This window comes from Thermobia domestica, chromosome 3, assembly GCF_964235325.1.
Source record: "Thermobia domestica chromosome 3, izTheDome1.hap1.1, whole genome shotgun sequence".
Lineage (NCBI taxonomy): Eukaryota > Metazoa > Arthropoda > Insecta > Zygentoma > Lepismatidae > Thermobia > Thermobia domestica.
The window spans coordinates 24178945-24206914 of NC_137456.1; the positions used below are offsets into that span (position 1 = coordinate 24178945).

Below are 27970 nucleotides of genomic sequence, written 5' to 3' on the forward strand. Positions count from 1 at the left end.
GGACACTTCGTAAGAAGGTGTCAATGTCGTCAAAGTCGTACCTTACCTCAGCCTATCATATTTTCAGAGCGTGAAATCGGAATAATTTGTGGAACCCCTTCCAGCTGAATGATATGAATTATTGTCAGTTTATTTTAGCATGAAGCTTGGGCTACAAGGGCAAGACTTAAAGTGGGCCGGGATGCACCACAATTTGGCTCCGCTAAGTAGGGGTAGGACCAACAAGTAGTTTAACCAATCAGAGAGCGAGTTGATTCATTGGCGTTAAGAGAAGGTTATTTGACAATAGGTCTATTGTTTACAGGAATGTTATTTAACCTTGACGATATTTGTATACAATAGATGTTTTATTTATATTATATTTTATTGATTGTTTATATTATTTGTATTGTTGACAGGAATGTTGTTTATCCTTGAGGGTTTACGTATGCAGGTGGGAACAATGAATGCCGCAAATGTGTGTACATGTAATTTTTAAACGATTTATTGTTGACAGAGAAGTAGTTGAAGAATGTAGTGGGTGGGGTTGAGAGAAGCGTATATTGTTTATAACATTTTCTATTGTGACAGAGAAGTAGTTCGACCTTGATTAGTCACGTAGGCACAAGTTTGTTTTGGAATTTCTAAGAAAGCTTTTGTTTGTTTGTTTTGGGGAGAGGAAGAACACAGGTGTGCGTTAAATTTTTTCTATTGTGACAGAGAAGTAGTTTGACCTTGACCATATGCATGGACAATAGATGTTTTTGGAATTCTAAGAAAAGCTTATATTGTTTTGGGGGAGAGGTAGAACACAGGTGTGCGTTAAAATTTTTCTATTGTGACAGAGAAGTAGTTCGACCTTGAATAGTCATGTAGGCACAAGTTTGTTTTGGAATTTCTAAGAAAAGCTTTTGTTTGTTTTGGGGAGAGGAAGAACACAGGTGTGCGTTAAAAGTTTTCTATTGTGACAGAAAGGTAGTTTGACCTTGATTAGTCACGTAGGCACATGTTTGTTTTGGAATTTCTAAGAAAAGCTTATGATTGTTTGGGGGAGAGGAAGAACGCAGGTGTGCGTTTAAATTTTTCTATTGTATTCAGGAATGTCGCTTGACCTTGATTAGTCACGTAGGCATAATGAAGAATGTTTGGAGATTTCTGGAAAAGTGATTAAAAGGTAAATGACCGTGAATTTCATAGAATTTTAATTAATTCCAAGAATTTTACCTAATTCCAAGAATTTTATGTAATTCCAAGAATTTATACGAAGATTACCGAAGATTGCCGAAGTTTTCCGAACGATGTTAAAATTTCCACAACTTTTTTGAACTTTTACGAAGATACACGAACGATTTAGTTTGGGCGTTATAAAAATTATTTAGTTTGGTGTTTGAATAGCATTAGTTAACATAAAAAGTAAAATAACTATGGAAAGTTTAATACAGTTACGTGAAATTGTTTTTGAGTGTTTGAAAATTAATTTAAAAATTTATAAGATGATATTATCATATATGGATGATACTGAAATATTTTCGGAGAAGGACATAAGATGTAAGTGTAGTGTAAATAAAGTAGACACAAACTGTATAAAGAAAGCAATACATGAGTGGAAAACAAAAGAAATTTTGCTATGTGCTGCTTGTAGTTATGGATATTTTAATGAAATGGAACATGAATGTTTATTTTTGGATGAAAACGTTATGAAATCACGAGTAAAGGATATTATGGAAAACATAGATGTGGAAGAAAATATATTTTATACGTATGCGAAATCACATTTTATCGGTTTGCTAACAAGAGAATCGTTTTATAACACATACTTTAAATTATTGAAAAGTGAAGTGTTTTTAAGTGATCTTGTGGATATTCTTCTTGATAAAGATAAAAGTAAAAGTGCTGAATAAAAACGAATATTTTATGTACATAAGTATTGCAAATATTTCATAAAAGAAGAAGAAGAAACTTTAAATTACTAGTAACTATATTTGTATTACGGAAGAAATTAATTTTTGTGTGTGTGAAGTTTATACGAAACAATTTTTACAACACTTGATGTCAGGCAATGTTATTATCAAATATTTTAAGAAGAAATGTTGGAAACTAATACATGTTTAATACTTATCTTTATATTTATTTTCTTATATTATTTGATACACAGTTTTATTTCATATATTTGTATTATACTAATTTATCATTTTAGTTTAATTCATCTTAAGAAAACATTTAAAGAATAAAATTATTTGGAATTAAATATTATTGCAGACAAGAACATATTTGAAGAAATGTATAATTAAAAACTTTGCGAGTGTTATATTAAATAACACGAAAGAATAAATAATTAATATTTCAAAACATTTTAATAGGCTCACACAAAGTGTTTGAATCATTTTATCAACTATGTTTAAAACGTTCACACATTTTTTATATATGTTTGAACTTTTAGTATGCTCACACGGAGTGTTCGAAACATTTTAACAACTTTTTTTATAACTTTCACACATAGTGTTTTGAATTTGCAAAAGCAAATGATCCAATTTAAAATAAATAACACAAAAGGATAAATATTTAATATTTCGAAACATTTAACAACTTTTTTTTTGAAACGTTCAAACATAGTGTTCTGAATTTGCAAAAGCAAATGATCCAATTTAAAATAAATAACACGAAGGAATATATAAACGGAGTTTACGTAGAAATCATTTAATGGATTATACTCTTTGGGTATTTTTATGGACTTCTACAAGAAGCATAACAATTAAAATAGCACAGCAAACGATCTAACTAAAGTTATATAGGAAAGGAAACATGAAAAAATTACATTAAGATTTATATGAGTTTTACATAGTTGAAATTATTTTGTGTAGAGTTTATATAAGTTAGTAACACTGTTTTACAACTTAAGATTTTTTCCGCTAGAGTGCACTAGTTGTAAAGAAAGAACAAACGATTTTGATACTTTGTTTTAGTTGTTGAGAATATTTCCTTGTTAGAACACGTACTTTTTTTCGTGGTGTTAAGAACCGTGTTTTGTGCAAGAATGAATTGTGCGTGTGATAAATCAAGTATTGATATTAATTGTATTAAATTAGCAATAATTAAATGGGTACCGAACAAAGTGTTACTTTGTGGAGCATGTTATTATAATTATTTATTCAAAAATGACATTAGACATATGTGTATGTTGAAAAGCAAAGAAGTGTTGGACTTGGAAGCTTGTAGTATTTTATTAAAAGAAGATACGTGCAAAGAAATTATGAAAATATATATGGATTTACACAATATCCATAGTAAGAAAGACCATATTCTTACACAATGCATTTTTAATAATCTTTATGAAAGCTTTTTATTTCATGTGATAATGTCTGATTCCGATTTTCCAAGACTTATATTTTTACATAAAGATGTTTTACACGGAGTGTACAAGAATACAAGTAAATAATTGGAACGTCGTAGGACGCATGCGCAGTCGTTAAAAGTTTGTGCGCATGCGCATTCGTTAAAAGTTTGTGCGCATGTGCAGACTTGTGATTGTGTTCATAGGAACATTACTTAAGTTAACAGTATTCGTGAAGATGTGTAGTAAGCGAGTATTTGTTTCTGAGTATATCTCTCCAAGAGAGAGACAGATTGAGTGTGAAAAGCATCAGAAAATTATTTATCAACACCCATGGGATCCAGATATTCCTGAAGAAGAACAAGATAAAGTGAAAATACTATATCCTACGCAGGAAATAGAAGAATCGTTTAGAAGATTTTATCGATATGATGATGAAATCCATTTTGAAAAAGTGTTTCCTAATACACATATTGAAATTGAAGAATTAGACAATGTGAATTGTAAGTGCAATCGTTTTAAAATAAGTGATTTGTGTGTGAAAGAACTTTTTCAGAATTATCAGCTGAGTGAACCATTACTGTGCTTTCCTTGTTCAATAAGAATACCAGACGAAAAACTACATAAATGTTTGTTAATATTTAATAATACTTTGAAAGAAACTGTGTGGGAATTTCTAATTCAGAAGAAAACTCGTGACATAGTGTTTGAACTTTACATACAGAAACACTTTAGTTCTTCGGATAAGAATTATAGAAGAAACAAAACTGTTTTAAATAGATTTAATTTAGCATATGAATCAGTTACATTTTCAGATTCATATATTTGTGATTTAGTTGAACTGTTTTTAAAGAAAGACAGAGATGTGTTTGCAAAACAAATTATGTACGTATGAATGTACTTTTCTTTCTGTGAATGAACTGTGTGTGCTGGAATGTATATCAAGATGGAAACCGGAATATAAACTTCTGTGCGACGGATGCTATCAAAACAGCCGTATTATAGATGAACATGAATGCATTGTTTTAGACCGTGAAATGTTGTGTTATAATGCATGGCGTGTTATGGTGCAATCAGATACGTTTGATGAACTGTACGAACTCTTTTCATCGTATCATGAGACTGAAATTGACGATTGGACATTTGATTATGCTTTATTTAATATTTTATTAAAGAAAAACTACATCAATTTAATTTTAGAATTTCTCTTGAAAAAAGATTTCACTTATAATTTTTAATTCATTTCTTTGTTTGTGATAGTGAAATAACTAAATGAAGTGAAAGTTATATTTTGAAAATATATATTACAATTTTTATTATCAATAACATTTACTTGAATTCAAAATTAAAATAACTTATTTTATTTACTATTCATAATATATATGATGCTTTAATACATTTTTATTTGATCATACATACATATCTTTATTACATTTTTTATTTGATATATATGTAATCAGTTTATCTTATATGGAAAAAAAATAAATATTATATGAATAAAAATATTTTAGCGTTGTTGATTTCTTTAAAATCATTTAGTTTATAATTTTTATATCCAGATACGCTTATTATATAATTTTATATCCAGATAAGTTTACTATGTAATTTCGTATTCAGATACATTCATTTGTAGTCTCGTCCCCAGGTATATTCAGTTTGTAATTTCGTACCCAGACACATTTAATTTGTAATCTCGTCCCCAGGTATATTCAGTTTGTAATCTCGTACCCAGACACATTTAATGTGTAATCTCGCACCCAGGTGCATTCAGTTTGAAATCTCGTACCCAGACGCATTTAGTTTGTAATTTCGTACGCAATTGCATTAAGAAAAATTTCGTATCCATAATCGTTAGAATCTTGTGTTTATCACATGTTGAATTAATAATTATTATAATTTGTAACTTAAACGATAACTAACAACAACATATATAACAGAAACAATTTATTAAGAAGTTTACAACGTAGCGGTTCTAACGAGTATGGTTTGCCATACGAATCAATAAAATATTAGTATTTTTGAACATTTTAGTATGCTCACACGAAGTGTTCGAATCATTTCAACAACGAGTATGCTTTGGCATACGAATCAACTAAAGTTCATAATACGAATCAATAAATAATTAGTATTTTGATCATCTTTAGTATGCTCACACGAAGTGTTCGAGTAATTTATTACGAGAGGTTAAATAAATAATGAGATTTCGTAGAAAACAATTCATTAAAAGATACGAAAGAAAAAATAATATTTTTCCAACAGTGTTGTTCCTACAAAAAGCATAACTATTAAAATTACGTAGCATACACTAAGAACAGAAAAAAAATAAATAAATAAAATAAAATGAACTTAGTTATTTAGTTAATTAATTAAAATATAAAGAGAATGGAAAATAATTAGTAGCAAACAGAGACAACAAAAGAAAAGAAAGAAAATAAAATCAGGTTAGTTATCTAGTTAGTTGGTTAAAATATAAAGAGAATGGAAAAGAATTAGTTGCAATCAAAAACAATAGAAGAAAGAAAACATTTTAACAACTATTTTTGAAACGTTCACTCATTTTTATATATGTTTGAACTTTTAGTACGCTCACACGAAGTGTTCGAGTTATTTATTACGAGAGGTTAAATAAATAAGGAGTTTTCGTAAAAAGCGATTTATTAAAAAGATACGAAAGAAAAATAATTAATATTTTCCCAACAGTATTGTTCCTACAAGAAGCCTAACAATTAAAATTACATGGCAAACACAAACAAGAGAACAAAAATATAAGCAACGATATACCTACTGACTGAAAAATATTACTTAAAGAAAAAAGTATTGCTTAATATAAGAAAGTTTGCTTTGAAAGAAATGTTACATTAAGAAATATTCAAAAGGATTATTACAGGTATTATAATTTTAGCGGGGAAATTTTCAGTTTAGTTTATCGGTAACTGACAACGTTACTTACCGTTTTTATTTATTGCGACTTTCCCCTAAAATATTTGCAATAATGAGAAAAAATCATATTTTATGATTTGACATACATTATAAGGTAAATATTTAATTTGTACAGTATAAACAACACACATATTTTCATCTTATTTATTTATGTGTTGTATAGTTTATGATATATAACGGAAAGGAAATAAAAATGTTTGACATGATGTTTACTATCCAATATATACGCATATCAATACATATATTTACTATACTTAAATATAAAATATAAAAGGTACAAATATATGTATGGCGCAAGAAATGAACCGATACAAACTGCTAGGGTGTATATGTACAATGATGTACTAATACTTTATTATACTCACAGAACTCCTATACTTTATTAGATACTAATATATATCGTTCATACCAATACTAAATGATATCTTGTATGTTTGCTTTGCGTGATATGCTTTATTAGGTACGGTGAATAAAAAATCGGTTTAAAAAAATGTGTGAATATGAAATGGTTGACTTCATATATACCTACCAATTCTATTTGCTAAACATAAATAAAATCAAAGTAAACTATATGGTAGACATTAGGCATACCATTCACTGCATGTCAATGCATGTATTATGTAGGGAACCCGATGTTTTTATTTTTAACATTATAAGAAGTGTATATTGTGAATGCTATTTTTTCTTATACAATTTGTATGTTGAGTATAACATATTAGGCATTTTTGTTGACACCCAATGCTTTTACTATTCAGTATGTATGTATGTATGTATATACAATACTCTATCACTTAGAATTCCTTTACATTTGACATTTACTACATTACTACGCATTAATTAATATCTATGATTTCATACACAGAGCATGACATTAAGAGAAGATAGTCTTTAATATACAATATGTAATTGATAACGATAATGTATCATTTATGTAGAAAAGTTGGCAATACTAATTATTATTTGTTTGCCAATCGGATGCATAGCACTAGTGTGACATGGCATTGCACAGCCATAAGAAATTTGCGCGTGTTGTTATACGCGGATGCCGCACGCGGGGCCGGGCGAGTACGGTTTTACGTTTATATTTGCGTCGGGCACACGCGGCGCCGGTGAGTACAGTTTTACGTTTATATTCGCGCCGGCTGCATGCGGCACCGGTGAGTGCGGTTTCACGAATATACCCATGCCGGGCGCGCGCGGGGCCTGTTAGTACAGTTTTACGTTTATATCCGTGCCAGAAATATAAACGCATGTGCGGAAAAATGGATTTATATTATTAGGTGGTTGTTAAGTAATAAATTGCAATATTTACTTGTTATACGCACATCTATATATGTAACTCCTGTAATCCGTATATGTTTACACTGATGTTTCCAATTTTACTTACAAACATTAGAATATGTAATGTGCAAAATATTACTGTATGATTCCCCTTATTGTCTTATAATTCCATTGATATGACATTTTGTACCAACTCTACTCACTTGATTTATTTTTTAAGTATGACCACATTTGAACATAATACTACTCACTCGACTCATTTTTAATTTTGAAATTAATATTTTTAATTCATATTAGTGACTTCATTGTAAATATAGGAATTAACACGTTCATTGAAATATGTTTATTTTTTACTAGTTATATTCTTATAAAATATAACCCTATATTCTTTAAGTATTATGTTATATACATTTACTTTTGCTTGTTTATACTGAAAAGAAAATGTCAACTTTGCTCGTACTATATATGTTTATCACTTTGTTTTAATAATTACTATTGTGATGCCAAAATGTCTTGAGCCGTGGCAAAAAAATGTAGACTAACGCTCACACCCTTACACACCTACGCGTTGAGCGAATAAGGGTTTAGCTGTTGCTAAGCGAAAGAAAGCGAGTGGAATTCCTTTAACCAATAGCAGCGCTTGCAACGGAAGACTATTTTTAGACTATCTATAGACCATTTTTGCTCTCAAAGCTTTATAATAAAGGTTCAGATTCCTATTGATGTAATATACTATTAGTATGTTTTATCTCACTCATATTAATTAATTGATTAACTATGGAATAGAAAAAATAGAAGAAGTTACGCAGGGCGTAAGTCTGGACATGTCACGCAATTTTATTTTGTGTGTAGAGAAGATATTTAATATAAAATATTCTCATATTAAGTTGGTATTCTTTCCTGAAATAAATTTGTGATCATTTTTGCACTGCACGTACAGTACAAATGATTCTTACACGGTTCCCAAAACAAAGTCCATTGCTGATGTAGCACCCTTTCTCTTTCTATCTATTTATCTATATCTGTATTTATGACGTATCTGCAAGCTTGAATATCTGTAGTTTGTTTGTTGAACTCCTTTCTGCTTGTCCCTTTCTTTTTCCACGTATCCTCTGTATATGTTTTTTAATCTATCTATGTATTTTATGGCGTATCTGCTTGTATTTGAGTATCTGTAGCTTGTTTTTAATCTATCTATGTATTTTAGGGCGTATTTGCTTGCATTTGAGTATCTGTAGCTTGTTTTTTTATTCTATCTATGTATTTGATGACGTATCTGTTTGTATTTGAGTATCTGTATCTTGTTTTTACTCTTTTTATGAATTTTACTGACTATCTGCAAGTTTGAGTATCTGTAGCTTGTTTTTAATCTATCTATGTATTTTAGGACGTATTTGCTTGCATTTGAGTATCTGTAGCTTGTTTTTACTCTCTTTATGAATTTTACTGACTATCTACAAGATTGAGTATCTGTAACTTGTTTTTACTCTATCTATGTATTTATGACGTATCTGCTTGTATTTGAGTATCTGTAGCTTGTTTTTAATCTATCTATGTATTTTAGGACGTATTTGCTTGCATTTGAGTATCTGTAGCTTGTTTTTGTTCTATCTATGTATTTTATGGAGTATCTGCATGTTTTTCGAGTATCTGTAACTTGTTTTTACTCTCTCTATGAATTTTACTGACTATCTACAAGTTTGAGTATCTGTAGCTTGTTTGTTGTCATCCTTTCTGAGTGTTTTTAAGTATCTACATATCCCTCTCTTTATCTCTCTCTTTCTCTCTTTTGCACGTATCGTTTATATGTGTTTTTATCTATTTATGTATTTGATGACGTATCTGCTTGTTTTGAGTATCTGTAGCTTGTTTTTACTCTCTCTTTATGTATTTTATGGAGTATCTACAAGTTTGAGTATCTGTATCTTGTTTTTTACTCTATCTATGTATTTGATGATGTATCTGCATGTTTTGAGTATCTGTAGCTTGTTTTTACTCTATCTATGTATTTTACGGACTATCTGTAAGAAAGTACTTTTAGTCTTACTGTAGAATGCAAATATCGTAATTTTGAATATAATCATTTTTAATACCCATGACGTTTGCCTTCTCTTTTGTATAACACAAGTTTGTATTCAAGGAAGATCCCCTAAGAAATTTTACAGTAAACTATACATGTTCCTTAGATTTTGAACTGATTACGGCTTTGCTGTAATACCAAAGACTTTATTTCTCACTACAATTGATAAATATAACGTAAATAAATACATTCTATAACACAATATAACACAGATTTTAACTATGCGGTATGAAATCTGGAACATCACAATTATTCTATACTAATTTATATTTTACCCGCGATATCTATTTTAATATTGTTTTCACATCTACTGGCTAAGTCTTCCTTCAAAATCTATTTTCGGGTATAGGACATGAGTACCTAATTTCCCTATATTTCAGAACAATATACATGATTTTAAGCTTGACATTCTTCACTAAGAGATTTTGAAGTGAATAGTAATTTAAGTTTCATGTTTTTAGATTGCATCTACTTCTTTTGGTCTTTTATCAGATTGATTTAGGACTATACTGTTTCCTTATGGTACATGTGTTCTTTTCACCATGCAGACTTCAGTGATACACTGTTTTCTTATGGAGAATGCATCATTTAATCTTCTTCATGAAGAATTAGTAGTAGAATGCTTACTTATGATACATGATGACTCAGTGATACAGTACTTCCTTGCGCTAATTGAGGTCCCTGATTGAATTTTGAATGTACTGATTTAGTAATAAACTGATTCCTTATATTACTTGATTCCTTACATTACATGATTCCTTATATAACTTGAGACTGCATCATTAATCTTCAACGTGTTCATTTTTAATACCCATGATGGCTTAGTGGTACAATGTTTCCTTATGATACTTGAGGTCTCTCCATCAAATTAAGTCAGTGATAGACTGATTTCTTATGCTACAAAGTACCTTACTCATTTAATTTTTATAACACTCACTCAGTGGAAGTGTATTTTACTTCTATATGTTCTTACTCGTTATCTTTTAGCCCGAATAATACAAACAAACCCCCCAAAATTCATTGCATCAATCACAAAAGTTCCTGAATGATTTCTATTCATACTCAAATGGTTCTACTTTGTATGCCTATTTCTGCAAGATACATCTTCCCTAGGTCTTCCTAACGGTTGTTTTCCTCTTTTTATTATGACCCTAACAATGTCTGGTAAACGGAATCTAAAAATAATAAGGTTTTTGGTATTTTATTCCTGAAGAATTGCTAAGCTACTTGGTATATTTCTTGAATTAATACTACAGTAATCCACGTAGTATATTCGTTATCGTTTTGGCATATGTTGCACCCCGCTTACGGTTTTGCTCTCTCAAAATTTGTAAAAGTTTGAATAAAGTTTTCCAGGTTTTTTCTTTATTTATTCATTTGAAGAAAATGCCGGGATGGTACTTTACTTATAGTTTTCAGATTGTTTCCCGAATTGTGTACTCCCTAAAGAATATTATCCTTCAAACCCATCAGTTTCAATACTCAAACTCATCAGTTTCAATCCTAACTAATACTTTTTATTCAAATTGTGTTTTATCTGTAATATACATTCTGTAATATACACTCTCTCAAGGTGTCAAATTTTCTCAACTTTTTTCGTTCTACAAGCACCATTAAAAGATTTTCCGTTGTTTCAGAAATTATCATTCTTCTTTACAACCACATTTTTAAAATGACGTTAAAAGATGCATATTTTACAAAGAATGTCATAATGTAAGTAATTTAATCATTGATCATTCATTTGCTTTGGACTGTTTCATTGAAGATAGTATTTTTCAAAAAACCAACACATGATTCTCTATAAAATTTAATGAATCACAAGCTATAGCACTAATTCATTTCAATGGACTTCTCCATGATACTTTAACTAAAATTCTATAGCGATCCAAAGAATATTTATTGCTCAAACATATGGAATAACGACCATATTTTTACTTAATTAATATAGAAAGAGAAAAATAATAGACTGACATAAAATATTCATGTAGTTGGACACAATGATTCGATTCCAGTTTGATGCAAGCAGTCCCGGTGGGAGGCACTCGGTCAAAAAAAGTGTACAATACTTTTAAGGCCATCCACCTTGAATGAATTTTTCTTGGATTTTCCTCATCCACACCAGTTAAATGCGTTGTTGATACCTAACTTATAGTTTTTAGATCGTTTCCCGGATTGTGTGCTCGTTGAACAACATTATCCCTCAAAACATGAAGGGCTAAATGGTCTTAGATGATAAAAGACCAAAATCTAAATCATAATCTTAATCCTATTCGATTCCAATTTTCGCAAATCAATCTCAAAACAAAAGAATCACATAAGATTTTTAATATCGGGTTAAGTGTTACAGGATACCGTATGATTTGTATATTTCAAGTTCAACTAAATATTTTTATTCTTCATTTCTAATAGCAATATAAATCTGAACGACCCTGTTAGAATTTTCTGCTATGATATTATAAGAACAAAAATACAATGGAAAGCGCAGACAATTCATAGCAAAAGATAACCTTCAAATCTTATAGACATTCAGAATTCCTTCCTTCCTTCCTAACAGTATTTTATACTTTGTAAAAGGCTATTCCCATCACTTTCGCTTTCTTCGAAAGAATCCCACCTCCCAAAACCAGACCCTCTTTTCTTAGAAAAATACCCAAACAGTAAAACTCCGCTCAAGGGGCGGTGAAGGCAGAGGAGGGAACGAGAGGATACCGTATTCAACTAAAACTTGTTTTCTCAAGTGATTATGAGTGTGTGAAGTGATCTTCACCTTAAATTATGAATGGGGAAACGTTTCTGAATCTTTCCATGTTAGCAAATGTAAACAAAGAATATTTTTCAGTTAATTTACTCACCACCAGTTTCAGGATTTGTTCTTTCATTAAATTTCTAGTCATCTTCAATAACCGTACAAGTCTCATACGGATACAAATCAATATAATAATAATAATAATAATAATAATAATAATAATAATAATAATAATAATAATAATAATAATAATAATAATAATAATAATAATCGGCCAAGTAACTAGTGTATGTGCATTTGGTACACGTGGTTCTGGGTTCGATTTCTGCCAAAAGAGCACAAAATTAATTTTTCTGTCATTCACTTTCCTTAATCAATAGTCTAGTTTAGCCTAAAGACCATAACTGTTAAATAAAATAATAATAATAATAATAATAATAATAATAATAATAATAATAATAATAATAATAATAGATCTTCTTCATATCCACATTTGACAAAGATAAATGTGAGTTCAACTTGTTTATGTGGTTCGGATATCAACTTATTCTGTAAATCCATGTCTCAAATAGGATTGAAATTCTTAAAAGAAATAAAAACAATTCAAATTGAGCTGATTGAAATCAGATAATAAGTTGCAGGTTCATGTCTCAAAAAGTCTTTTTTGCTGAAAACAATATTTTAAAATAACTCAGATATATTAAAAGGGGAAAAGAATGAGTCACATTTTCTTGAAATAAAACCAACAAATTTTCAATATAATTAATTTTAAACTAGAAATCACTTTATTTTTTACTATTTACAAATCTTGATTTCTATGTACACTTTTTTCACTTTTGGCTTTTCATTGTCTACAGTTTTTATAATTTTCCCATCCGTCGTTCTAATGCTATAAATTTAAGAACAGCACCATATTGAATAGTATTATTTTCTTTATTTACGTATTTGGAAAAAATACGGAAAAGTTCTTGCGTATCACTTTTGGTTAGTTTGACATAATTGATTTGCTTCTGCGAGTTCTTGTTCTCCTCCTTCATTCTTTTTCTCCTTTCTTCTTCTTCGTCCTCCTCCCTTTTCTTCCTTTTTCTGCTTTCTTCCATTTCTGATGTTCTTCTCTTTTCTTCTTCCTCATTGTCTATTAAGATACAATCAATCTCTTCAATTGATTGAAGAAGTTCAAAGGTAGATTTACCCTCTGCCATCCTGCAAAATAACAGAAACAAAATTATCAATAATTAAATTACAAATCTACTTATTTTAACTTAAGTATCCTTATGGCTAACCAATTATCACAAGAGGTAAATTTATATCTTCTGAAAATCAGAACTCAACATTTTTAGCAATACCCTAGCTCTAATACTATTAATTTTTGATCTTTTAAATCAACAAAAATTTTCAAGACTAAACTTCCGTTCTACAAATTAAAAGTCTATGTAAGTTTAATTTCATATATCGGTCTTGTAATATGAAGGTATCGTAAGGACCGTTGCCTTAATCATCTAACGTATCATTCTTAACGGTCTTTGGCATAAAATATGTGTTAATTCACATATTTATACCTTAAGAAAATAATCAAGTCAGTTGGACAGTACAATCAAATTATTTCGTTACGAAAAACAAGCACATTTTTTCCTTATCCCACAGGTTATTTTAAGTGTTTTATCCTAGCTTAGAATAATAACTAAATTTAGTGAATTCAAATGATTTTTGGGTGGGTTTTGGTGATTCAGTGATACAGGGTTCACCTCTGGTGCTTGGGGACCCTGGTTCGATCCTAGCTCGTACCAAGTGAACTTTGTGGTGGACAAACACCATGTACTTTGCTTTTGTTGGGGTTTTATATACTTTTATGTGGTTTCTTTTTGTAAAGTGATGGTTCAACAAATTACAGTTTCCTTTAGCGTAGCGGTATAACCAGCAGACGTAAAACTCAGTTATCGATCATATTAGATAACCCATCAGTACAGTGAATCATATTGGGTTGCCTAACATGTAGGGATTAAACAAACATTTTCTTTCACGGATTATTCTCTCTCCGAGAGATATCATCCCTCAAGGGGCACAATAAGTTTAGATGTCCAACTCTATATTTTAATTTCAAAATTCTTTTCTATACCCACATGTAATGATATATACACTTTTCTACGATATATACTGTCAAATCATTTAATCGAAAGGCAAGGCAAGGCAACATATGTCAAGATACCCTTTCATTGAATTGTGTACATGTCATGAGTTGTAACGGTATAACATAATCTTAGATGATAAAAAGTTCGGGAAATCTTGTCTTCTGTAAAGGAATTTAACCACTGTTTATATTTCAAACTATATTCCTAATTCAATAAGAATAATAATATGAATAAGGATGACGCAAAAATCAATGGTAAAGCCTTCGTTTCTGATGCATGGATTACTTGATTTATGTTGTCAGTTTAGATCTTCCGCAAACATCATACTTCTACATTTTCTCGTGGGGAACCCTTTCTACTTTCATTATAATTTAATCTAATATAATGTTTGGGAAATAATTACTTATGAAAAAATACGTAAATCATTCGATCAAATTAAGAATACGATATCATATTATAAAACAACAAGCAATCCAAATCTGTTTAGCAATCAGTTCTATTTTAGAAAAGTGTGAAATAATATTCTTAAAAGTTTTCTTATTATCGTTAATAAGTATCGTTTTATTCATGTAACTAACTAACTAACTAACTCTATGGTCTATGAAACCCGGAGACCACGTTCACAAAAAACTCTCCATTGACTTTTATCTTTAGATAATTACATCCAATTTCTACTTTGTATGCCTATCTCTGCGAGATCCATCCGCCCATTTGCGCCTAGGTCTTCCTGATGGCCGTTTTCCGATTGGTCTTCCAGTCAAGACTTTGAAAGCGTTTCTAATTTCATCCATTCTAGCTACATGACCCGCCCCCTCCTAGACTTGACGACCCTAATCATGTTTAATAAACAATCTAATAAATTAGGTTATGAAGTTTCCACCATTCCCCTTCCTCTTGTGTCCGAATATTCGTCTCAGGATCTTGTACTGAAATACTTTTAGTCTATGTTCTTTCCTCAGAGTAAGCGATCATGTTTTGCAACCATACAGAACAACAAGTATAATTAACGTTTTATATATTTTAAGCTTCAACAGAATTCGCGACAACAAGAGATTTTGAACCGAATAGTAACACGAATTCCCTGGTTTTAGTCGCCATTTAATTTCTCCGTGAATTTGATATTTCCTCTGTTAATACTGATCTTAAATATTTGAAACTAAGCATTTTATCAAAAGTATTATTTAATATTTTAATGCATCCATAAAATGCAGTATTACAGTCCCAACGCACTTTTGTGTATTTACTTTTCTCTGCATTTATTTCTAAACCCATGTCCCTGCAAGCATTTCATAAGATCTCTGCATTTATTTCTAATGTTCTCCTATCATCCCCTATTAAATTTACATCATCAGTATATACCATAACTGGTGAATACCGTTTAACTCTATTCAACAATCTAATTATTCTATCAATATATGGAAAAAACACCAACAGAAAGACCAAATATAAAAAGAAAAATCGATTAATCTACCATGAATAATTCATTACTATTTCTGATAAATTCACTAAATATTATGATATATTTTGTTCAAACAACCTAGTAATCACATACAGGATCTAACATCTACCATTTTTCACAAAATAATATAAAGATTTCTTTCATTCAGAACAAATAAATGCTCAAATCTTGGTCCATCATACACACAAACAACTATCACTTTGAATCTTTCCACAAATAGTACGATTACTGAAGGAAATATTGTACAAACGTGTTAAAATAGATGTAATTCTGACCTATAATTCAAAACACGATCTTAATCTTCTGTAAAACATTCCATAAAATTTCATAAAATTTACTTGTATCTTCTTAGTTATCGTGCACCCCTTTGCCGTGAAAGAGCAGTGTTCAATTCTCGGCAAAGCCATGTAGTTCAGATTCGATGTTAATCACTAGGACCCCGTCACATATAGCCTAGTTATTGCACAAAAATCGTACTTAGTTATTGTACTTGTTGTTAACATAAAAAAAATCCTAACGTAGTTCACTTGAGGTCCCCGTCTCATATAGTCTAGTTGTGAAAAGACCATTAACTTGATAACTCGATATTTTTTATAAATGTGTTCGTATATAAAACATGGTTTAATAATGCACCATTTGTCTTCCGATCAATCCAAATATGAAATATCAATTCAACTAATACGAAAAAGCTCTGCACTGATTTCATTTCATAGCTAAAAACATGGTTTTGGTGTCTACTGTTTGTAATTTACGTTTTCCTAATGCTTGTTACGCTTTCCTAAGTGGGGAAAAAGATCAACTAGAAGCCTTCAAAATGTAAATGTGGAGAAAAATGTTAAGAATTATTTGGGTAAAGCAGAAAAAGAAATAACAGGATGTTAGAAATGTTGGGTGAGAAAAGAACATTTTTTAGACATTATTAGGAAGAAAAATTCGTTATGACATTGCCTAAGAAAAGAATCTATCATGAGTGATGTCCTAGAGGGTATAATAACCGAAAAAAGAGGGAAAGGGTTAATATTAAAACTAAAAGATCGCACGCAAAGACAAAAAAGGTTAGCGGTGGAGCATAGAAGCTTCTCAGCTGTACCCTATCAAAGGCAAAATACCTATGATAATGATAAATGTTTGTTTTCAATTAAACTTTAAAAGCAATATGTATTCTAGATACGGTTAATATCCAACTAATAATATTAATTTCATTCTGTGGTCTTCCATGAAAAAATAAACATATGTATGTCTTCAACATTACATATTATATAATGATAATAAGAAATATATTATTTTTCTTACCTGGTAATTCTTTCTGAAGCGTGGTTCAAACTCCTGGAAATGGTATAATCTAAAAAGAAAAAAAAATGAATTACTATATTTGAATTGTTTCTATTACAAAAATAATCAGTGCTAAGAAAAATCAAATGAATATTTATTATAAAATTAATCCTTTCCGAAAATGAAGAATTTTTTTCATTCCAATGAGCTAAGTCTAAGAAATTAAAAACAAAATCCAATTCTTTCTCAAAATGTCATGTTTTCAGGATACTATAAGTCAGCTTGCATGTATTTGATAAAATAAATGTGATATGAAACAAAAAGAAGATAATGATTTCCAAATGAATTCATACAATCAACAAAATTACTCTAAGATAATTTTCCAATAATAATAATATTAAAAATGTTTCATATCTTGTAATCAATTAATGAAAATGAATTTTTATCTGAATATATTTAAGAAAACAGAAGTCCACTTACCTTTTCAAATATAAGAACAAATGAAGTAGCGCCGATAAAAAAACAACTTCGAAGCAAGAACACCGTCACAATCTATCCAACTAACTTGAAATGACAAAAATCTTCAAAATTCAGTTTTTATATTGAACAGAAGAAACCCACGCCAATTTTCACAATTCCATACAATAATAATAAAAAAAGGTTCCTCTAAAAAGATTGTAAACCACTTTTCTCTCTCTCTCTCTCTCTCTCTCTCTCTCTCTCTCTCTGGAATTCTATATGGACGATAACCCTCATAGCAATAACGGAATGGATACAAACATTTAAAAAGAAAAAGAAAAAAAGAAGCAATTCTACCTTCCCTCTTACTCCGAGGGTAAGAAATCCTGTCCTTCAAACTGCAATAAGACGCCCAATAGTCTACCATCGGCTTTTATACATTCTGTGAGTATTTTTCTCTCATTATATATTTAGTATATGTGTAACTAAAGTTCATTAAAGTATGGCAATTAATTATGTTCTAAGAACCTCACCAAGTATGTATTTTTAATCAATTTCATAACAAACATTGTATTGCATTTACTGTACACATAACATACATGTCCATGCATTCAACACTTATTTTTCCTTACATCATGCTTGCCTTTAATACATGTGGTCCTAAGTTCATTTTCAATAGTGTATGTATCGTTTCCAATTCGTTTCCCGGCGAGAGCCTTTGGCGTAGGAAACCGGGTTCAATTCCCAGGAAAAGGTCATGTGGTTCGGATTCCACGTTAATCAGTAGGTCCACGTCTCATATAGCCTCGGTGTTAAAATACATACTAATCTAAAATTAAAATAACTCGATTTCCAGTGGAGGTATATAGTCTGAATTCTACGTTAATCAATAAGTCCATGTCTCATATAACCTCGCTGCTAAAAGATACACTAATCTAAATCAAAATAACGTAACTCAATTCCTGACGGAAGCCTTTGGCATAAAAACCGGGTTCAATTCCCGGTGGAGGTGTATAGTTCAAATTCTACGATAAAACTGTAGGTTCATGTCTCATATAGCCTCGTTGTTAAAAGACACACTAATCTAAAAATCAACACAAATCAAATCTAGTTATAAAAATTCTGTATCAATCGGCTCATGCGGAACCCAATTAATATAATTAATAATGGTACAAACTAGTTCAATGGTAGAGCATCTACCTCTGCTGGTGGATTTTCTCATGTCAAGCATGTCCATATCATTTTTAGTGTTCTTATAACAAAAAGTATATTCTATAAATTGTACTAATCAGCATCAAGTTCATAAGTCTTCTTAAAGTTCCCCGTTTCCTCCCACTTCCTCATTCCGCTATTTTATTTTTTCATAAAGGAAATATTACGACAAAAATGGATTCATATAAATTAGTCTAACAGAATAATTCTCTGACAATAAACTTAATAAATTCATATAGTCTCAGTGGTAAAGAAGTCTCTAGTATATGAGGTTCTTGGTTTATTTTCTCGTCAAAACCATTTTACTAAACTCAACATAAACAAGTGTCAAACATTATTATCTAAATAAAGATTCCTCTCACTTTCTAAGGGCTAGTACCACAGTAAAAAAGTATTGTTCTCTGTTAGTTGGTAAATCCTAGGTTGCACAATTATTTAAACATTTTCTAAGTATTTAGTGCATTGCTGCTACAATCCATATCTCCACTGCTTGAAATATCTTGGTTCGATTTCCAATCAAGTAAATTTGTAGTGAGCAAACACCTTGCTCATGAGTTTTCCTCTCACTTTCTTCATTCCAACATTTTACTTATCATAAGGGGATTGTTATGATATGATTGTTATAAGTTAACCTAAGTGATATAACCATACGGCACAATATTTACAAATCATGAAATGATTTCATCATACATCATGGACATTACATGTTGCATATACATTTTTTTAATCGTAGGAGTTAATATTCATTCATTCACAATAACAATTTTTGTAAACAGGTCTTCCCGTCAAAACAAGTTTGGACAACTCAGTCCCCCGCCCTTCTACCTTTGCGTTCAATATGGGATCCGGCGCGGGTCTCTTTACAGCAGTCATAAACAATAAAAGAAAGAATGTTTCGTTTCAATACAATCTTTACAAAAACTCAAGGAAAACAAATTCATGTAACAACCTAACTGTTACGTAAAAGAGGGACAATACATAAAGCTTTTCCAAGTTCAATGTCAACTTTGGGTTTTATTTTCTTTTTTTTTTCTGTAAGGGAGTAAAAAATTTCTTGAAGGACATCTAAAATGCAATCTTCACAAAGCTCTCTAAAAAGTAGACAATAATCCCTAACAGTTTCTTTTTTAACAGTAACTAATTGCACAATTGTGTTCCAAAAATCTTTTTGAGGGGGACTCTGGTATTTATGTGAAGGTCACTCTGTAATTAAATCTGATGGTTGTATCTAACGGTGAATCCTAATTTTTTCACAGCTCCTTTCGGCTGAAGGACAGGATCTCCTCATAAATACCTACACAGAATCACAAGTATATCCTATAACAAAATGGGTAAATCTTCAAAGAATTCATCAAAGAATTCGTATATGGGCAATAATAAAGCGTTACTTGGCCTTGCATCAACTCTCAAAAAACCTTCAGGATTCATTTCTGAGAATTCAGGTGTCAAGGATTTTTTCCAACATCGTTTCACGTATTGTCAATAATAAATGATGAAAGAATGTATCAAAACACATCAATAAAGTTTTATTTTTTCAAGATAACCTTCAGTCAAATTGTATTTTCTACGAATTTTAACTTTCACATCCATAAATTGTCAATAAACACATATTTTCAACGCAATAAATAACATAAAAAAACACTCATAAATAGCAGACACCCCTCTAATCATGCAATAGATAGCATTAACTCAATGCCAGAAGTCTCAATTTGGACCTAAAGGGTTGAACTACTTGTTGGTCCTACCCCTACTTTAAAGGTCTAGAATCAATAGTCACCCAGCACTTTTTCCAAACTCTAGATGGAAAGAGAGCCTGTGGATGCAGATGTGTCCAAACTAACAAGCCCGGCACTCGGGCTCAATCAACCTTGAGCTCAATAATTGAGAGCGAGCCCGTGTGAGCACTTGCCATGAAGTGCACAACGAGCATGATTCACTGAGGAAAGTGAGCTCGAGCCCTCAGCAAGCCTAATTCCATAATCAATGCGAGCCTTATTGAGGTTAGTGAGCACGAGTTCGATGAGATGCAGATTTGAGTAAGCGAGAGCTTCATTAAAATTAGTGAGCGCAAATACATAAAACTCCTGATGCGCCTGTTAGAGATAGTGCGACGCAACGCGCCGATCGCGTGTTTCTCGCTAGGCTGGATTTATAAAGGTAACCAAGAAAGTTCTGTCGCTTTTTGTGGAGGTCTGTGTTCAATTGACCCTCACATCGTGAGTTGAATGCGAATGGAGATAAGGCGAAGAAGGTCAGTTGTTGCTGTGGGTATATCCAACATACTACCTGGTTGTGGCAGTTCAGGCACACCGTGAACTTGCATAAGAATAGAGTGAACATGGGACCTTCAGAGAGCGTCATAAGGGCGTGTATTCTGTACGAGTTCAAGCTGCAGCGGGGCGGAAGATATGCTAGGCATTTAGTAGGAGGCTCGTGACTAAGAGGACAGTGCAGAGATAGTGTAACAAGTTTAGGGACGGTGACGAAACACTCGAAGACGCACCACGTGCCGGAAGACCAATCAACACATGTACAAAATGAAGATCTTCAGGAAGCAATTCAGGCGAACAGTGGCAAGACATGTGAGGAACTGGGACCACAATTCAGTGTAAGTGGAGAAACTATTCGGCAGCACTTCCATCAACTTGGGAAGCACTACAATTGCTCCGATGGGTCCCACATGATTTGACTCCGGGCCAGAAGACAAAGCGAGCAGACACTTGTGTTTCTTTGCTGTCTTGTCTGAAGAAGGAGCCATTTCTGGACAGGGGGTTGACATGTGATGAGAAGTGTCTTGTATGAAGCTCCAATGCGTCGTCATCCCACGAACCGGTTTCGAAACAGCCGAAACCAGCACTGAACCAGAAGGTCCCACTGTGCGTTTGGTGGACTGCTTGCGGCATCGGGAACTGATACCAACTGGTCAGAGTATCAATGTAGCTGTGTATTGTCAGCAGTTGAGCCGAGTTCCAGAAAAACTCAAAACTCTGGAATCAGAACTTCTGAATCGCAAAGGGTCGCAAAGGGGAATCTGTTATAGGACAACGCTAAGTCCCATGTGGATAGGATAATCCGGAACATCACTCTACGCCTTGGATAGGAAACCTTACTGCATTCGCCACACTCCCCAGACATTGTACCATCCGATTATTATCTGTTTCATTCCTTGGACAATCACCTTAGAGGACGCCAGTTTAAATCCCTAGTAGAGGTGCAAAATGCACTTAACTTCTTCGCTTCATGGCCCACCATGTTCTACCGCAATGGAATTCATGGCATTCCAGAACGTTGGCAGAAGGTCGTCGATATTGATGAGGACTATTTTATATTCCAGGTACGTCTTAGGTAACATATCAAGGTTCGACGGTGGTGGGTGAAAAACCGACAGACCTTTCTTGATTACCTTTATAGTTCCGCCGGTCGTTAACAGATGACATTGGAGCAGACTCAGACCCGTGAAAATTTGTCACATCAATGGTTTGGTTTGATTCAAGTTCCATTGAGTATAATGAGCCTAAGTCCGACTGAACCCCGATTACAAACTGTCCATCTTTAGTGGAATGACTACTATGATCACCTAACCTCAAGCGCATGGATTTTATATTATATGGAAATCGAGGAAACAACAATCATTCCCACCTATAATATACTTTAGGGACTTTATGAGTTTACAATTAAAAAAATAAATTGAACTGCTGTTTTCAGAATGGAACTTCAGACGATTTTGTCATAATAATCATTTGACTGATTGATGGAGGTTTAATGGTAATAATCACTCGAGAAGTGTCCATTAACATCTGCAAAAGGAACCACCACGTCACCTACTATGTACTTGCTGGCATTCGACGTTGACCCTCGGGTTATCACACTGCATTCGGCGCGGCGGTTGCATCGGTGACTAAAGGGAAGACTCCTTGCCTTTGGTGGCTCATATTACGAACTAGTGATTCTTTGAAGAATTCAATCGCTCAACGAATTCAAATCTACAAACTGTGCATTGAAATATACACCCAATCACTTCAATTCTAACTTGATTACAATGAATACTTTTAAATGAAGTACGTTTAAAACAAGTAGAAGTGTCACGTGCTCATCATATGAAGGAGTTGGATTTGTATCTTGTTTGGCGTGCTGTGTTCTTAATACTGAAATCGGTAATAGTAGATTTGACACCTCCGGTGAAGATGGAATATAAGCCTATTCTTCAGACGTTTAATTGATTGTAGCAAATCGTCAATTGTTAGTTTCGTCATTGTCCATAAATAATGCACACATACCTAATAACAAAATAAAAACAGAAATAACAACTTTCCACGTGGCAACTAGGATTACCAACTTTTGAAAATGGAAATACCGGACACACTCCCGGAGTACGTTTACTCTTATGATTGTGATATAATAGCTCATTAAAAAAGTGAACAATCTGAAAGTGGTTACTTCACATAAAATTAAGCGATTCGAAGTTCGAGTTTAATAATTTTAGCTACTTTAAGGAATTTATTACAACTTACTTATTCCAGGCTTGGTTGAGTGGGCACAAGTAGTTTTTGTATATTACTATCAATAATACATCGTATTTAAAACAGAAAGGCAAATGTAATTGGCAACATAATTATGGCATGCACAAAATATGCTTGAAAAATAAGTCTTACCAACTTAATGTCTCATAATGTCTACATACTTTTACTGGATCTGGATCCATTATTTAATTGGAAGATGTAGCTGAAAGTGAAGTAGTGCTAGCTTCGCTCTTGAAACTGTTCCTTAGTTGACCTTTAAATTGTTAAATGCGATTAATTTTAGAATCCAGATTCAACTAAATCTACTTTCCACGGAATTAAAACATAACCTCAATAGGACTAGTAAGAGGAAAAATTATCAGACATTTAAAGTAGGGTTTTGACATCATATCGGACACCAGAGTAGGTCAAATACCGGACGGTTGGCAGCCCTAGTGACAGATCACTAATTATCGGCGATTGGCAATAGTAAATCGATACGTGATCGATCAGTCGATGTGGATCAAATATTCACATCTGTTCTCATTAAATACATATATTAATTTAATAAGAGTTTGGAAGTCTAACTCAAGGAATTCTTATGCGTTATTATACATGATAAATTTTCTTTCATCATATACTACATTTAAGAAAATGGAAAACGTTAAAATGGCCTTTCTATTTCTACAAATTAAATCGGGAAATTTTTAAAGGATGAAAGAACATGTCGACTTTTTTTTAAGGATTTGTATAATTCTCAGAGTTTGTATTAGCCGCAATACGGTAACTAGCTCATGTTTCGCATGGCGACACGTTTCCCATGTATTGGGGATGGCGTTTGCTTTACTGAATAGTATTTTTTCTTTACCAACATACTTTAGGTATACGTAGTTATTCTAAAAATTCCTTGACTTAAAACAAAATCAAAGAATATTTGGCATTTAGTAACAATTAGTAGGCATTTAGTAGGCAATATACATTTTGTTGAAATTGAAAGGGAAAAAAAATAACTTCGGCGCATTCATTTTTCTGCTATCTTTAACATTAAAAACACTATCGAAACAACTCTTCCCCACCATCCAGTTTTTTGAGCAAGACCTTTTGACCTGTCGTTTCTACTCTCCACAGATGACTGCTTACTACTTACTACAGAACCATAAGATATCTAGAATATTAGAATAAACGTCCATATACCAGAGCTGTTATAACTTCCTTGCAACAATAAACTAAATTATAAGCAACATAAGTAAGACGAACTATACGCCATATTGACGTGAGAAATATTTTTGTATGCTTGTCGCTTGCAGCGGTTGATTTGGTTGACTTATTTGAAGTTTAATGCCGCATTTAGCACCGAGGCTATGTAAGACACGAAAATGAAATGAAATGAAATCTTTGAGTTTTACGTCCCACGGTTATGCCGGTTAGGCTAAAGGAGACGGTGATTATGAGAAATGAATGAAATGGTGGAATGAAGAAAGTGGGAGGAAACGGGAGTACTCCGAGAAAACCCACGCACACGGTGTTATGTAAGACACGAATCTACAGCTGAACATAGGATTCGAAGTCGTGTCTCCCATGCCAGAGGCGCGTACGTTAACTACATACAAACGAGTGAGTTCTAACTTGTACTGAATATCACTTACACTTCTGTTCTCCACTAACGCAAGGTAATTGGACGGGTGAAAGTTCCTGTGGTGTAAATCATAGTTTTTTGTCTAAGCAACACCACTTTTCTGATAACCAAACAGCTGATTCCTTTATCGATAGATCTTTCTTCACAGTCATCTGTTGAAATTTTATCTTTCAGAATGAAGTCCGGACCTATTTCACATTTTCTGTTAACAAATCTACTTTTTGACTTTTCTTTAAAACAAAGTAACTTACACCATTGTAAGTTTTACCGGTCCAATTCTGCATTCGTTCTCAATCATTGTGTATTTGCGTGCGACCACGTGAGCAATGACACGATTTGTAACAAAACCTAAAACTATATTATTTCCGTACATGTAAAATTAAAAAAATTACAAAAATACCAAAAACACCCTTTTTATTTTTTAACCATATCATGTATGTGCTAAAATGATTCTATAAAAAGGTTTCAAGAGTTTCACAGTTGTAATTTATGAGCAATGACACAATTTATAACAAAACTTAAAACTGTATATTTCCGTACATGTAAATTACGAAAACAATAATTACAAAAATACCAAAAGTACCCTCTTTATTTTTAACCATACTATGTACGTGTTAAGATGAATATACAAAAAAGTTTCAAAAGTTTCATATTTGTAACTTTTGAGAAATGGCACAATTTGTAATAAAAAAAACAACATAAAAATTGCTTTGTATGTCCATTAATGTTTGACAGTTTAACCTTTTGCAAGGTTTCTTAGAATCTACTGAAAGAGCAAAAATTAAGCTTTCATTTGACACCTGGATAAGCCTAATAACTTGAAAAATAAGGAAGTTATGGTAATTGTAGTTTCATGATGCTGTGCGCCAGAAAGTGAAATTGACGCCAAATTCTCATCTTTTTAAAAATTTTCCCTGCCCCTTTCTCCCCCCCCCCAAAAAAAAGATCGGAAAAATTAATTTAGCATAATTTCAAAGGTATTTATGTATGAAAAAATTTTGAAGAGAATGTGAGACATTGAAGCACCGTGCTCTAGGTGATTTGACATGGAATAACCAGTATAACACATTTCTATATGCGGTTTTCCTTTCTTTAGTTACGGAATTTCCTTCAGAAAGAACACCTCTGCTGAAGGAGGAAATATAAAAAGAAAAATGAAAGCAACATGCCTAATTTTGTAGCACCAAACAAACGTGAACTGCTCAAATTCATCGATATGTGAAATCAAGATATGTTGCTTTCAGTTTCTCACGTGAGTGTTCCAGATGTAACTTAGCCAAGGTAGCAACTAATGCTGTCGAAATCGGTTTTTGGAGAAAAAAAAAGTGAAATTTCATAAAACCGAAATGTCAGTTTTGAAAACAGTTTTGCGGTTTCGGTTTTGAAAACCGTTTTTGCGGTTTCGGTTTTGAAAACCGTTTTTGCGGTTTCGGTTTTGAAAACGTTTTGCGGTTTCGGTTTTGAAAACAGCTTTTGCGGTTTTCGGTTTTCAGAAAACAGATTTTCTTAAAAACCGAAAACCGTAAATGTCACAATAATTCGACAGCACTAGTAGGAACCAAAAGGAGAGAAAATCGTGGAACACATTACTCATAAAAGAGTCGTGAAAACTATTCGTACTACATAGAGAAAGAACTGGATTAAAATCCAAGAACAAGGCTTTTCAAAGTTCTGAAACTGCCTTCAAAAGTCAAATAAAAATTTTCTTTCACACGAGGGCGGATTCGAAAGTTCGTGGTCTGGTCTACAAAACTAGAACATATTTGGATAAGTTCTGTTTTATTTTTCCACGTATTCCCTGGACTGAGATACATTTACGCCACCTCTCCAATACACTTTTAATTTCAAACAAAATTCCTCGAGCGCTGCAAAATATCAAAGTACAGCACTTTTCACCTCTGTAGCCGAAGAAAATCATTGACCCCCACCCCCGTTCTTTTTAAGGTTTCTAAACAAGTGAAAGTCCGAGGGGGTCAATATCAGGCGAGCGGGCGTGGAAACCATTAACAGGAATGAATTTCTCCCATGGATGCAAGGGGTATGTGAACGCGCGAACTGTCCTGGTGAAGCATCTTTCTTCACAGCATTCCTGGTCTTTTAATTCTGATTTCCTCACACCAACGTCGCAGAAAAGTGCAGTAGTATTTAGAATTAATAGTCTTTTCCTTTGCCAAGTACAACGATATATGTACAACGAGCACAACAAATGATATTGTATAATTTCTGCTATTGGCAACGATGAGAAATACAAAGAAGAAGAGGAGGAGGAAAAAATGGATATAGACGAACCAGGTCGCCATTATGTACTAATATACTTTCAATTGGTGATGAAAAATACATATAATTTTAAATATATTGATTTAAAATACCATTCTTTGCCTAAGGTATGCTATTTCATATAGTGATTTGTTATAGAATTAAAATATATTAATAATACATAAGCGAACTGGAGTGATAGTTATATCTTAAATGATGGTCTCGTCCCAGGACTTTTTGGATATAATCTGAAGTTTAGTAAGGTTAGCCAAAATTTTAGACTATATGATATTAAGAAATAAACGAGTTATTAATACCAGTCAAAAGATGGAAACCGTTCAACAAATTTTAGGAGTCAACAGTCGCATGAATTATCAAACACGGACTTTCAAAATTTTATACTTCAAATGAAGGAGTTAATGGAAAGTAAAATGGAAGCTCAGTCAGTAAAATTGGAACAGCTGACGAATAATTTAGAACAGCAAATGATAAGGAAATTCGAACTGTTTGAAAATTCACAAACAGCAAAGTTGGAACAGTTGGAAACATCGCATAAAGATCAATTAGAACAGTTTGAGAAATCTCAGGCTCTCAAACTTGAACAATTATCCCAAAGTTTGAAAGATAAATTTGATAGAATTGATGCTCGAATTGACAGTAATACAGCACAAATACATGAATTAGAGAGGGA

General features: G+C 32.2%; 1 protein-coding gene and 1 long non-coding RNA gene across 2 annotated transcripts in view; both read right to left on the reverse strand.

Moving 5' to 3' along the window:
• Zip48C (Zinc/iron regulated transporter-related protein 48C) overlaps positions 1 to 27970 on the reverse strand; it is a 488892-nt gene that overhangs the window by 283979 nt on the left and 176943 nt on the right. The gene's annotated exons all lie outside the window — the stretch shown is intronic.
• Positions 13187 to 18100, reverse strand: LOC145681399 (uncharacterized). The gene is made up of 3 exons (XR_014130773.1): positions 17698 to 18100; positions 17239 to 17287; positions 13187 to 13560 (listed from the first exon to the last, which is right to left on the reverse strand). It is a non-coding gene; the product is annotated as an uncharacterized LOC145681399 (long non-coding RNA).